The following is an 11,162-nucleotide window of genomic DNA, read 5'->3' on the forward strand; positions in this document are numbered from 1 at the left end:
AGAAGCAGTGTTGGAAGAGATACTGACATTCAAAAGGGGAGGAGAATAAAAGAGGGAATGAGGTTACACAGGCTCAGCCTGCACCATTACTAAAATTAGATCATTCCTTTTGTTCTCCTGAACTTTCTGCTCTATTTGCAGGGAATTGTATTAGCAATAGAAACTGTGAGAATCTGTCCAACCTTATTAGAGAAGTTAAATACAAAGAAATTATGAAAATCCATTTTGAATTCACTCACACACAAAAAAGGCAGTGTTTTCTAAGCTTTAAAGAGTAGACTAAAAAGAAATTGTGACCCATTTTGGAAAAAACGAATAACCTGACAAAAGTTATTTAATCTTATTACAGTACATTAAGCACCAGACCATAACCAATGAGTACTTTATAATTTGTGCACATATATCTTTTTACCATTTAGGCTCCATTGTGCGCAACTATATACAAGGATACTTCCTGCATCTCCCCTATAGCAGTCTGCTTACTCAGGAATGTCCTCTCATGTGCAAGTAACCCATCTAATATTACAGTGGCTATCCAACTGAGACCTAGACAACCTTTTTAATACCTGCAAGCATTTTGATGCTTTGTTCCTTAGTTTCTAGAACAATGACTCACTTCTCCATTCTCTTCCAATCACCCCGCCCCATCATCAGCTCAGTCATATTTCCTAGGATTATTTTATGATTTTAGCACAGTAAAAAAAAATATGACTTCCTTGTTGCCTGGATGACAAAGCATAGCTCTCTAAGAGTATTTTAGGTGCTATAGCGGAAATGTGTTTAGACAAAGATACAGATTTAGTGGTCAGTCTAATGGTTTTTAATGGCAGCAAGTGGAGATTGTGATGGGGATTGTAACGCAATGGTTGATCTCTAAGCATTGTGGGAATTTTACTTAAGAATTTTTCTAATGAGATCATACCCTTATTCTTCTGCTTGTTTGGGGGATATAATCAGAAGAGGAAGGTAGGTACTAATTATCAACTTAGGAAGGAAAAAACAAACAACTACAGGAGAATCTCAGTTACAAACACAAAAGTTATGAACTGACCAGTGACCACACACCTCATTCGGAACCAGAAGTATGCAATCAGGCAGCAGTGAAAATAAACAAAACAAAAACAAACAAAAAAAGGCAAATACAGTACAAGGCTGTTAAATGTAAACTACTAAAAAAATAAAGGGAAAGTGGCATTTTTCTTCTGCATAGTCAAGTTTCAAAGCTGTATTAAGTCAATGTTCAGTTGTAAACTTTTGAAAGAACAACAGTAACGTTTTGTTCAGAGTTACAAATAACCTCTATTCGCAAGGTGTTCGTAATTCTGATGTTCTACTGTATCTATATACTGTGTGTGTATGTTACACACACACACATACTACCTGACACTAATTATCTTGCACGAGGAAAGTAAAATAATGTTTAAAAAGCAGGGGCGGCTCTAGCCATTTTGCCGCCCCAAGCACGGCGGCACGCCGCGGGGGGTCCACCGGAGCCGCAGGACCAGCGGACCCTCCGCAGGGATGCCTGCGGGAGGTCCACCGGAGCTGCCTGCCACCCTCCCGGCGACCGGCAGAGCGCCCCCCGCGGCATGCCGCCCCAAGCACGCGCTTGGCGTGCTGGGGCCTGGAGCCGCCCCTGTTAAAAAGGAAGTATCTGGGACTACGTGCCTAAATGCATGCAAGATCAGGACCTTAGACTGGAGAACGTCTAGAGCACAGTTTACCCAAAACAAACATATATTAGACTTGTTTGACTTCATTTTGGTTTAAATAAATGATCACTTCTTTACTAATTTTTTGTAACTCACAAAAGCAAACCAATTCAGAGCTATGTTCTAAGGCTCGTTAGCTAAACCAAACTTGCTGCAAAGAATTTAAAACAACTTAAAACACTTGGAGGAAAACATCAGCCTAATATGCTGTATGTCAGTTTTAGGCTTTCTGTAAAGCACACCCTGGTCTCCTTTCTCAGAACATTGAGGCAGGTGGGAAACCCAGTCATAAATATGGTGGCTTGGAATGAATCACACAGTTTGGTAATTTACTAGGTAGAGTGGATGTCTACTACTGCCCTCTACTGAATGAAGTGCTCAAGGGCATGAGATGTAGTAGCTTGCACCCAAATAAATACACACTAATACTACTATTGCAGCTGCAAATTGTCTTTAAGTTCTAGTGGGCTGTGTTCTGGAGCAGAATGTCTTGCATTCTATCTTCACTTATATAACCATGAAGTCTATGTGGCCACGGAATAGAGCATAAATGACAACTGTGAAATCTATGTGGCCATAGAATGTTACACCCTGTCAAACTAAAGACACAGAATATACCTCAGTCAATACTGGGCTGTCACTTGTGATTTAAATAGCACACAGATTTGCAATTTGTAATTCACTCTGTCCTCAGGTCAATGATAGCTTTCCAAAACACTACAATTGAAAGAGACTTTCAAGACAGGAAAGCCCTTCCCAAAACATAAAATATTCAACTAAACTGCCTCCATAATCGGAGATTTTTGCATTAACTGCAAGCAAGAGAAAGGGGAAAAAATCTAGCTATGTAATCAACGAAAAATATAATTTTTCATTTATCCTAAATGAAAACTGAGAAGACAAAAGGAAGATAACTGCAAATTTTAAGTGGGTCTTTGTCAATTTACAAGTCTGTTCTCACTCCACTTGACAATAATAATATTGGTGGTAGAATATATTTCTCTTTGTAAATTCCAAAACACTTTACAATCCTGCCTTGATAGGGTAGATACTTTCCATTTTACATTTCTTTTTATGCTGTATGGGATTAGTTCTTCAGCTGTGAATTGATGAAACAACTCAGTGTTTATGCTTAGTAGACAGGCTGTCAGTGAGTTGAAGCTTTCATCAACAAAGTTCCTTACACTAGAGGAATGTAAATCCTAAACCTTGCACAACATTTTTAATGATAATTTAGAAATATTACTGAAACCCTCTGCCACTACAAAACCAGGCACAGACCTCACTTGCAGGAAAAGTTTAATTATTTGTAAGGTGGCTTTATTCTAATGGAATAAAATCAGCTGGAAAGAAACAAGCTCCCTAGTGTGTGTTGCAAAAATTGGACCTACACATTTACCGTAATTGCAAGCTCAACTGTAAAAAATGAGTATAAATTTACAAAGTCTCACAATGACCTATAAAAATAAATGTTAATGGAAAAAGGTGCAATCTAAAAAGCTTACTAACATAATTCAGGGACTGTCTTAAAATCATGCCCGGTAAACAAAAAAAGTGTGGGACCAAATATCAATAAAACAAAATTAGTGTGTCAAAAATTAGGCCTAACTGGTGGACAAAATAGTGAAAGGACAAGCTATTCCACCCAGCACTCCTTTTGGGGTCCACCTGGCTCTGCCTTACTAAAAAAAGGAAAGGTGCAAGCTTCACTGTCTTGGCTGCCATCCCCACCTTCTCCTGGGACTCTGGACCTTCTTCATCCAGATCCACAAAAATATCTCCACCAACTAAACCCTGAACATCACCTGGCATGTGAGACAACTCCAGCCCATTGTAACTATCATCTTCTCTTTTCCCCCAAAAAAGACAGTTACGACCATCTTTAATAACATCTACAAGACTGTCAAATAATGGGAATGGGTGACAGGGGATAGATCACTTGATGATTACCTGTTCTGTTCATTCTCTCTGAAGCACCCGGCATTGGCCATTGTCAGAAGACAGGATACTGAGCTAGATGGACCTTTGATCTGACCCAGTGTGGCCATTCTTATGTTCTTAAAACAATGTGGATTTTTTCCCCAAAAACTCTCTAGAGCCAAAGGGAACGGGAACAAAAGACATTAAAATAAAAGGCTTATTTTTATTTCATATTTTATATTTCAAATGCTTTAACTGTTTTCCTTATTTTTCTGTATCTTTAATAAATGGTTAAAAAGAATTGTTAATGGTGTGTTTGCCATGCTACTAAGCAGGCTAAGGTGTCTGTATACCAAACTCAAAACCTTGTTTAAAACCATTTCATGTTGGACAGCTTCAGGGTCAACATCTTTGATTCTTGGACCCTTTATTACAAGGGTGGCCAACCTGAGCTGGAGAAGGAGCCAGAATTTACCAATGTACATTGCCAAAGAGCCACAATAATACATCAGCAGCCCCCCATCAGCTCCTCCGCCCGCCACTCCCAGTGCCTCCTGCCTCCCCCTTCCTCCCCATACCTCCCGATCAGCTGTTTCATGGTGTGCTGGAGGAAGGGGAGGAGTGAGGGCACAGCAGGCTCAGGGGCAGGGGCGGGAAGGGGTGGAGTGGGGGCAGGGCCAGTGGCAGAGCCAGGGGTTGAGCAGTGAGTACCCTGTGGCACATTGAAAAGCTGGCACCTGTAGCTCCAGCCCCGAAGTCTGTGCCTATACAAGGAGCCGCATATTAACTTCTGAAGAGCCGCATGTGGCTCTGGAGCCACAGGTTGGCCACTCCTGCTTTATCCATATAAATTAACATCTTTGCAGTACCTTGTGGATTAGCAGGATAGGCAGAAAGGTGTAGAACAGGTAATGAGACCACTTCATCAAGAAGCCGTATGTCATGGAGCCAGGGCTGTGACCACTCAAGGAGCAGAAATGCTGTCACTTCCTGTTGGACTGTGTGGCGAACAGGTCTATGTGGGGAAAGCCCCATCTGCGGAAGATGCTTATCACGACATCCGGGTGTAGGGACCACTTGTGATGAGTCAAGAAGGACCTACTGAGCCGTAAACTGGGTCTGTACCCCTGGCAGGTACAAGGCCTCGATCTTGATCGAGTGTTCGATGCAGAATTCCATAGACGTACAGCTTCCTGACACGGGAAAGAATGAGCCCCTCCCTATCTGTTGATGTAGTACATGGCCAATGTATTGTCCGTGAGGGTCGAGACTGCTGGGTTCGCAATATGGGGTAAGAATGCCTAGCATGCCAATCGGACTGGCCTGAGCTCCCTGACATTGATATGAAGCAATAGGTCCTCCACAGACCAATGACCCTGGGTCCTGAGCATCCCTAGATGGGCTCCCCATCTCTGAGGCACTGGAGACAGGTGTGCCGATGGCTGAGGTTTTGTGAAGGGAATCCCTTCGCAGATCACTTGAGGATACAGCCACCATGACAGAGAGCAGAGAATATGAGGTGACACCGTGACTGCTTTGTCCAGGCGATGTCTTCAAGGGGAGTAGACCACAGTGAGCCAGGATTGGAGAAGTCTGAGTCACAGCCTCGTGTGATGAACAACATATGTGCACAAAGCTATATGACCGAGAAGGTTCAAACAAAGCTTGACTGTGGTGATTGGCTGAGACTGCATGCGACGTATTGATCTCTTGGAAACAACTCACTGGGAGGAGAGCCCTCACCAGTTGGGAGTCAAGAAACACCCCAATAAATTCTATTCTCTGAATGGGTATCAGGGTTTGATTTCTGAATGTTGATCTAAAGGCCCAGTGCCTAGAAGGTTGATCGGATGAGGGCAATGACTGACTGCACTTGCACCTGAGACCTGCCCTTGATGAGGCAGTCATCTTCTCCTGAGGAAGGCCGCTACCACTGCCATGCCTTTGGTGAAGACTCTCGGGGGCCACCAAGAGGCCAAACAGCAAGGCCACAAACAGGTAATGTCTTTGATTTTCCATGAACCTCAGGAATCTTCTGTGTCCTTGGAAGATCAATATGTGAAAATTTGCATCTTAAGTCAAGGACAGCATACCAGTCCTCTGGATCCAGTGACAGAATGATCAACCCCCAAGGACACCATGCGAAACTTTAGCCTCTTGAAAAAATGGTTGAGTCGACGCAGGTCTAAGATGGGTCTGAGACCTCACTTGGCCTTGGGTATCGAAACATAATGGGAGTAAAACCCTTTTCCTCTTAGATGTAGTGGAACCTCCTCCACTGCTCCCATGCTGAGGAGGTATTGAACTTCTTGCTCTAGCAGAAGCTTGTGAGAGGGGTCCTTGAAGAGGGACGGGGAAGGTAGGGTTGAAATCAATTGGAGGGTATAACCAAATTCCACTGTGTTTAGAACCCAGCAGTTGCAGGTGACCTGTTTCCAGGCCTCTAGGAAGTGGGAAAGACAGTCCAAAAAAATAGGGATAACTGAATCTAGATCATGAGGAATTGGTACGACAACCCCATCAAAATGAGTGTTTCGAGGTGCCCGAGTGCTGGATAGAATCTGAGGAACGGGTTTAGCAATCTAGATGGTGGAACATAGAGAGCAGCTGGCCCTAGGAAAAGTATGGCTGCTCCTGTGGTCAAGACATTAGACTGAAACTCAGAATATCTGCATTCAGTCTCCAATTTTGCCACAGACTCTCTGTGAAGCCTTGGGCAAGTCACTTGGGGCCTGATCCAAAGCACAGATAAATTAATAGGAGTCTTTCCAATCACTTAATTGGGCTTTGGATCAAGCACTAAATGTCCCCATGCCTCAGCTCTCTCACCTGTAAAACAGAAAATGCATGCTTCCTTGCTTCACAGCGGGCAGAGACCAACTTTTTGTTCTGTGTTTGTACAATGCCTACCACAATCAGGTTCTGTGTGGTCCTTGACTAGGGCTCCTATGCATTATGATAATACAAATAATAAATTACTTCTTTATAAGGTGATCAGATATTAGGTTATGGGGGCCTAGAAAGAGCTGATTATGTTATATTATTGTTAATTTCTGGGAAAATAAAACCAAACTCCAGGAAGGGGATGCATTTGGACTCCACTTTCTGTGTGAAGGATGTCTGAGAGCAGGCTAGGAGAGGAGACAGAGCTTTCTCGGGGGCTGGCCCAAGACTGTGGAATGAACTCCCACAGGAAATAAGGAGCATCACAAACCTCCCCACCTTTTGCTCCAAGTGCAAGGTGTATTTCTTTGACCTTGCCTTCTCTAACATAAACATATAGCAGCAGGTGTATATATTATTTTTTAAAAATCCACAAAACACTTCACTGCACACACTTCTCCTCCTGGGGAAGAGGATGAGAGAACAAACACATGACAGATATTAGTCACGTTGCTTAATGCTCTAGTGGGAAGCACTCGTCCTAGGGTCATGAGCACAGTACAAGAACCTAGAAAGAACAGAACAGAGGCACTTAAATACAAACTCCTTCCCATTACACAATACTACAATAACTGGCAACTCAGATATTCTCTTTCACAAAAAGGACCCTCTGAATGTAAATCTGTCTTCTAGGACTACTTGTAGATTGATATTGCTGATAACCCATTTTACCTGATGATGCTGTAGAATTATAATGTTAAGATGTTCCTCATATAATAATTAACAATATATTTGATATTATTATGCTTAGGTCTGTCTGGAATTAATTAGTAACGTTAAATTAGTTTTTGTTTTTCTTGTTCAATTGGTTAATTTACTTTGTTTAAAATTACATTTTAAAAATATTTTAATAAAAAGATGGACCAACATTTACAAATGAAATTTACCTACTAAGGACAACTTTAAATGTGTAGTATACTATGTAAGGCTGACAATAGCTATATTCCTGTATATGTCTGAACACCCATTAACACACCCATACATTGAACATTTTTGTCTGGTCAATAGCAAAACAATCAACGCTCCTCTTGCAGTGACACCAAACTCTTATCTTCGTTTCTTTCATACCTAATGCCTAATCCACCTAACCCTTACTCATGGGATGAAAGAAAGACAGGAATCAATAGCTTAAGAAGTGCAGACTATGACTGTCGACATCTTACATTTAGAAAGGCTAATAACAAGGTAAATTTAGAGTAGCCACTGGCCATCTTCTCCTCATCATTTAATTTCATAACGGGCTTAAGAAGTCTGCAGTATACATTTCCAGAATTCTTAAATTTTAGGAAAACACTGTACCGATCTATGAAGCCAGTTACAAGTATATGATTTGTCAAATGGCTAAAACTGATTTTTTTTATGTCAATGTTATAATTTCATGATGTGGGCCTAGGAGGTTTGCATACATAGATACATTAGCTCTGCATGTACAGATACTTGAATTGTAGATGTCACATCAATTAGATTTGTGGTTAGATACTACACTGATAAGTGCCTTACAAAAACCTATGGAGAGATGAACACATGGAGTCTTAACGGAGAATAGAGAATGATGGTCTTTAGTATGCTGCTTGTCTACTAAGGATTTTATACAGTATTTGTCATGCGGATGGTGGATAGGCATAAAGAACAGTAAAAAGAACAGGAGTACTTGTGGCACCTTAGAGACTAACAAATTTATTTGAGCATAAGCTTTCGTGGGCAACAGCCCACCTCATCGGATGCATGCAGTGGAAAATACAGTAGAAAGATATATATATATACACACAGAGAACATGAAACAATGGGTGTTACCATACACACTATAAGGAGAGTGATCAGTTAAGGTGAGCTATTACCAGCAGGAAAGAAAAAGAACTGTTTGTAGTGGTAATGAAAATGGCCCATTTCCAGCACTTGACAAGGAGATGTAAGGAACTGTAGGGGTGTGTGTGAAATAAACATGGGGAAATAGTTTTACTTTGTGTAATGGCCCATCCACTCCCAGTCTTTATTCAAGCCTAATTTGATGGTGTCCAATTTGCAAATTAATTCCAATTCAGCAGTCTCTTGTTGGAGTCAATTTTTTACGTTTTTTTGTTGTAATATTGTGACTTTTAGGTCTGTAATCGAGTGGCCAGGGAGATTGAAGTGTTCTCCGACTGGTTTTTTAATGTTATAATTCTTGACGTCTGATTTGTGTCCATTTATTTTTTTACGTAGAGACTGTCCGGTTTGGCCAATGTACATGGCAGAGGGGCATTGCTGGCACATGATGGCATATATCACATTGGTAGATGTGCAGGTGAGCGAGCCTCTGATGGCATGGCTGATGTGATTAGGTCAAGAACAGTAGAGTCAGCACATCCACTTTGGAGCTGAAAGAAAAGCATTGACAGGTCAAGTGAAATTGAATGTTATGGATAGATAAAGTTGTTTCAAAGACCCCTCTCCATTCCATCTCCCACATAATTACAGTAACTCCTCACTTAAAGTCGTCCTGCTTAACATTGTTTCGTTATTATGTTGCTGATCAATTAGGGGACATACTCATTTAAAGTTGTGCAATGTTCCACTCTTACATTGTTTGGCTGCCTGCTTTCTCCAAAGCTGGCAGCCTCCCTTCACCCCCCTCCCCTGCCCAGTGCCTCCTGCCCACTGGCACACCCCGTGGATCAGCGCCTTTCCCCTCCTCCCCCTGCCTCCTGCTGGCGGCAAGCAGCTGGCTTGTGGTGTTTTGGAGGCAGGAGAGAGGAGTGAGGACTCAGTGCACAGGCTCCCCAATGGAGGTGGGGGGGAAAGAAGGGGAGCCTGCACCAAGTCCTCGCTCCCCCCGCCTCCTAAATGCCACAAGTCAGTTGATTGGATTTGCTTAACATCGTTTCACTTAAAGTTGCATTTTTCAGGAACATAACTACAACATTAAGTGAGGAGTTACTGTACTGCTAGGACAGAGTTAAAGTTGTTTTGGTGTTGCACAGCCAAAAATGCCCAGTGTATAGATGTGTATTAATCAACAGTGTGTTACAGTTGGGCAAGAGCTATATAATTAACCTTAGCTGATGAATTCCAGAGTTTAATATTTGCAGTGAATCATATTTAAATTTACAAGTCGCAACTTAAGTGTTTGCTAACAAATGTCTACTTTGGGAATGCCTATCGTTTTTGTGGTAGTAACTAATGTATCTGAAAATAGCAACAGTGATTTTTTTAAAATATAAATAACAGGATGGGGTAAGGAGACAGCAGGAGTATGTAGCGCAGCAAGGTGTTTTATTGGCCTTCCAATCTGTTTGTATCCATTTGTTGTCTTATCTTACTGTATGCACTGTGGCAGTGACCAGCTTTTGTTATGTGGTTTGTACAGTCCTTAGTACAGGTCTGCTCAGGGCTAATTTTAAAGCCTGACCCAGACTCAGACCAGACCCGAGCACAGCTGACCCAAATTCCACCCAAGAGTATCAAGTTATTTTCAGATCTGACCTGACCCTGATACTTCCCCCCCAAACCTGCTCCCCATACTCACAATATGTCTCTGGTCACCGCCTGCACCTGGGGTTGGCATGACAGCGCCTGCATGGCCCTTCCCTCCCCCCATTGGCCATTGCTGTCACCTCACTGTGGAATGAGAGACGTTGTGACTCATTGGCAAGCTAACTCCGCAGTGCACACAGTGCAGGCGGTGGCCAGCAAGAGCAGGGCACACAATTGCCACCACTCCAACCTCCTGGGCAGGAAGAGAAGATCAGAGCCAACCTGACCCAATCTGAGCCTGAGAAGGTTGGGTTGTTTTCAGAGCTGGCCCAACCCCTGTAGTAGGGTTGCAATGGTCTAGTGCAGTGGTTCTCAAACTGTTGGCCAGGACCCCAAAGTGGGTCACAACCCTGTTTTAATGGGGTTGCCAGGGCTGGCTTAGACCTGCTGGAGTCAAGGGCTGAAGCCCAGGCTCCAGCCCCACCACTGGGGTCAAAGCCCAAGGACTTCAGCCCCAGGCAGCGGGGCTCAGGTTTACAGCCCCCCTGATTGGGGCTAAAGGCCTTGGGCTTCAGCTTTGCTCCTCCCAACCAGGGGCAGTGAGGCTCAGGCTCCCCCACGCCCCGGGATAGCCCAGTGAGGCTCAGGCAGTGCCGTAACAAGGGCGAGGCAAACGAGGCCCTTGCCTGGGGCACAATGCGGTAATTTCTGTTGTCAGAAGGGGGAGTATGAGAACCCCTGCTCTAGAGCCTAACTCCTGAGTGGGGCCCGACGATGCTACCAGTGGGTCTATATGGGGCCTTAGGTGTGACAGTGGGGCGGGAACAAACGTGTATTCTACCTAAGGGCTAAGAGTGACCAGGCCTTGGTGGGGCGCCGGCTCTTACTCTGCAGCGAGCCCCAACGGGCATTACGGCTACCTAAGGGGAGGGGTAGGAACGGCAAAGGCAGGGCAGCAGGCAGCGCCCACCACCCCCACTAAACCCCGCTCTCAGCCCCCAGGTGTCCTCTGGGGAGATCCAGCCCCCCGCCCGGGGCGAAGGCCGGGTCAGGCCCCCTGTGCCCCAACGTCAGCAGAGGCGCAGCAGTGCCCCGGGTCGGCCCCACAGAAACCGCCCGCGCGCACGGGCCGCC

Source organism: Mauremys reevesii, linkage group 4, assembly GCF_016161935.1.
Source record: "Mauremys reevesii isolate NIE-2019 linkage group 4, ASM1616193v1, whole genome shotgun sequence".
Lineage (NCBI taxonomy): Eukaryota > Metazoa > Chordata > Testudines > Geoemydidae > Mauremys > Mauremys reevesii.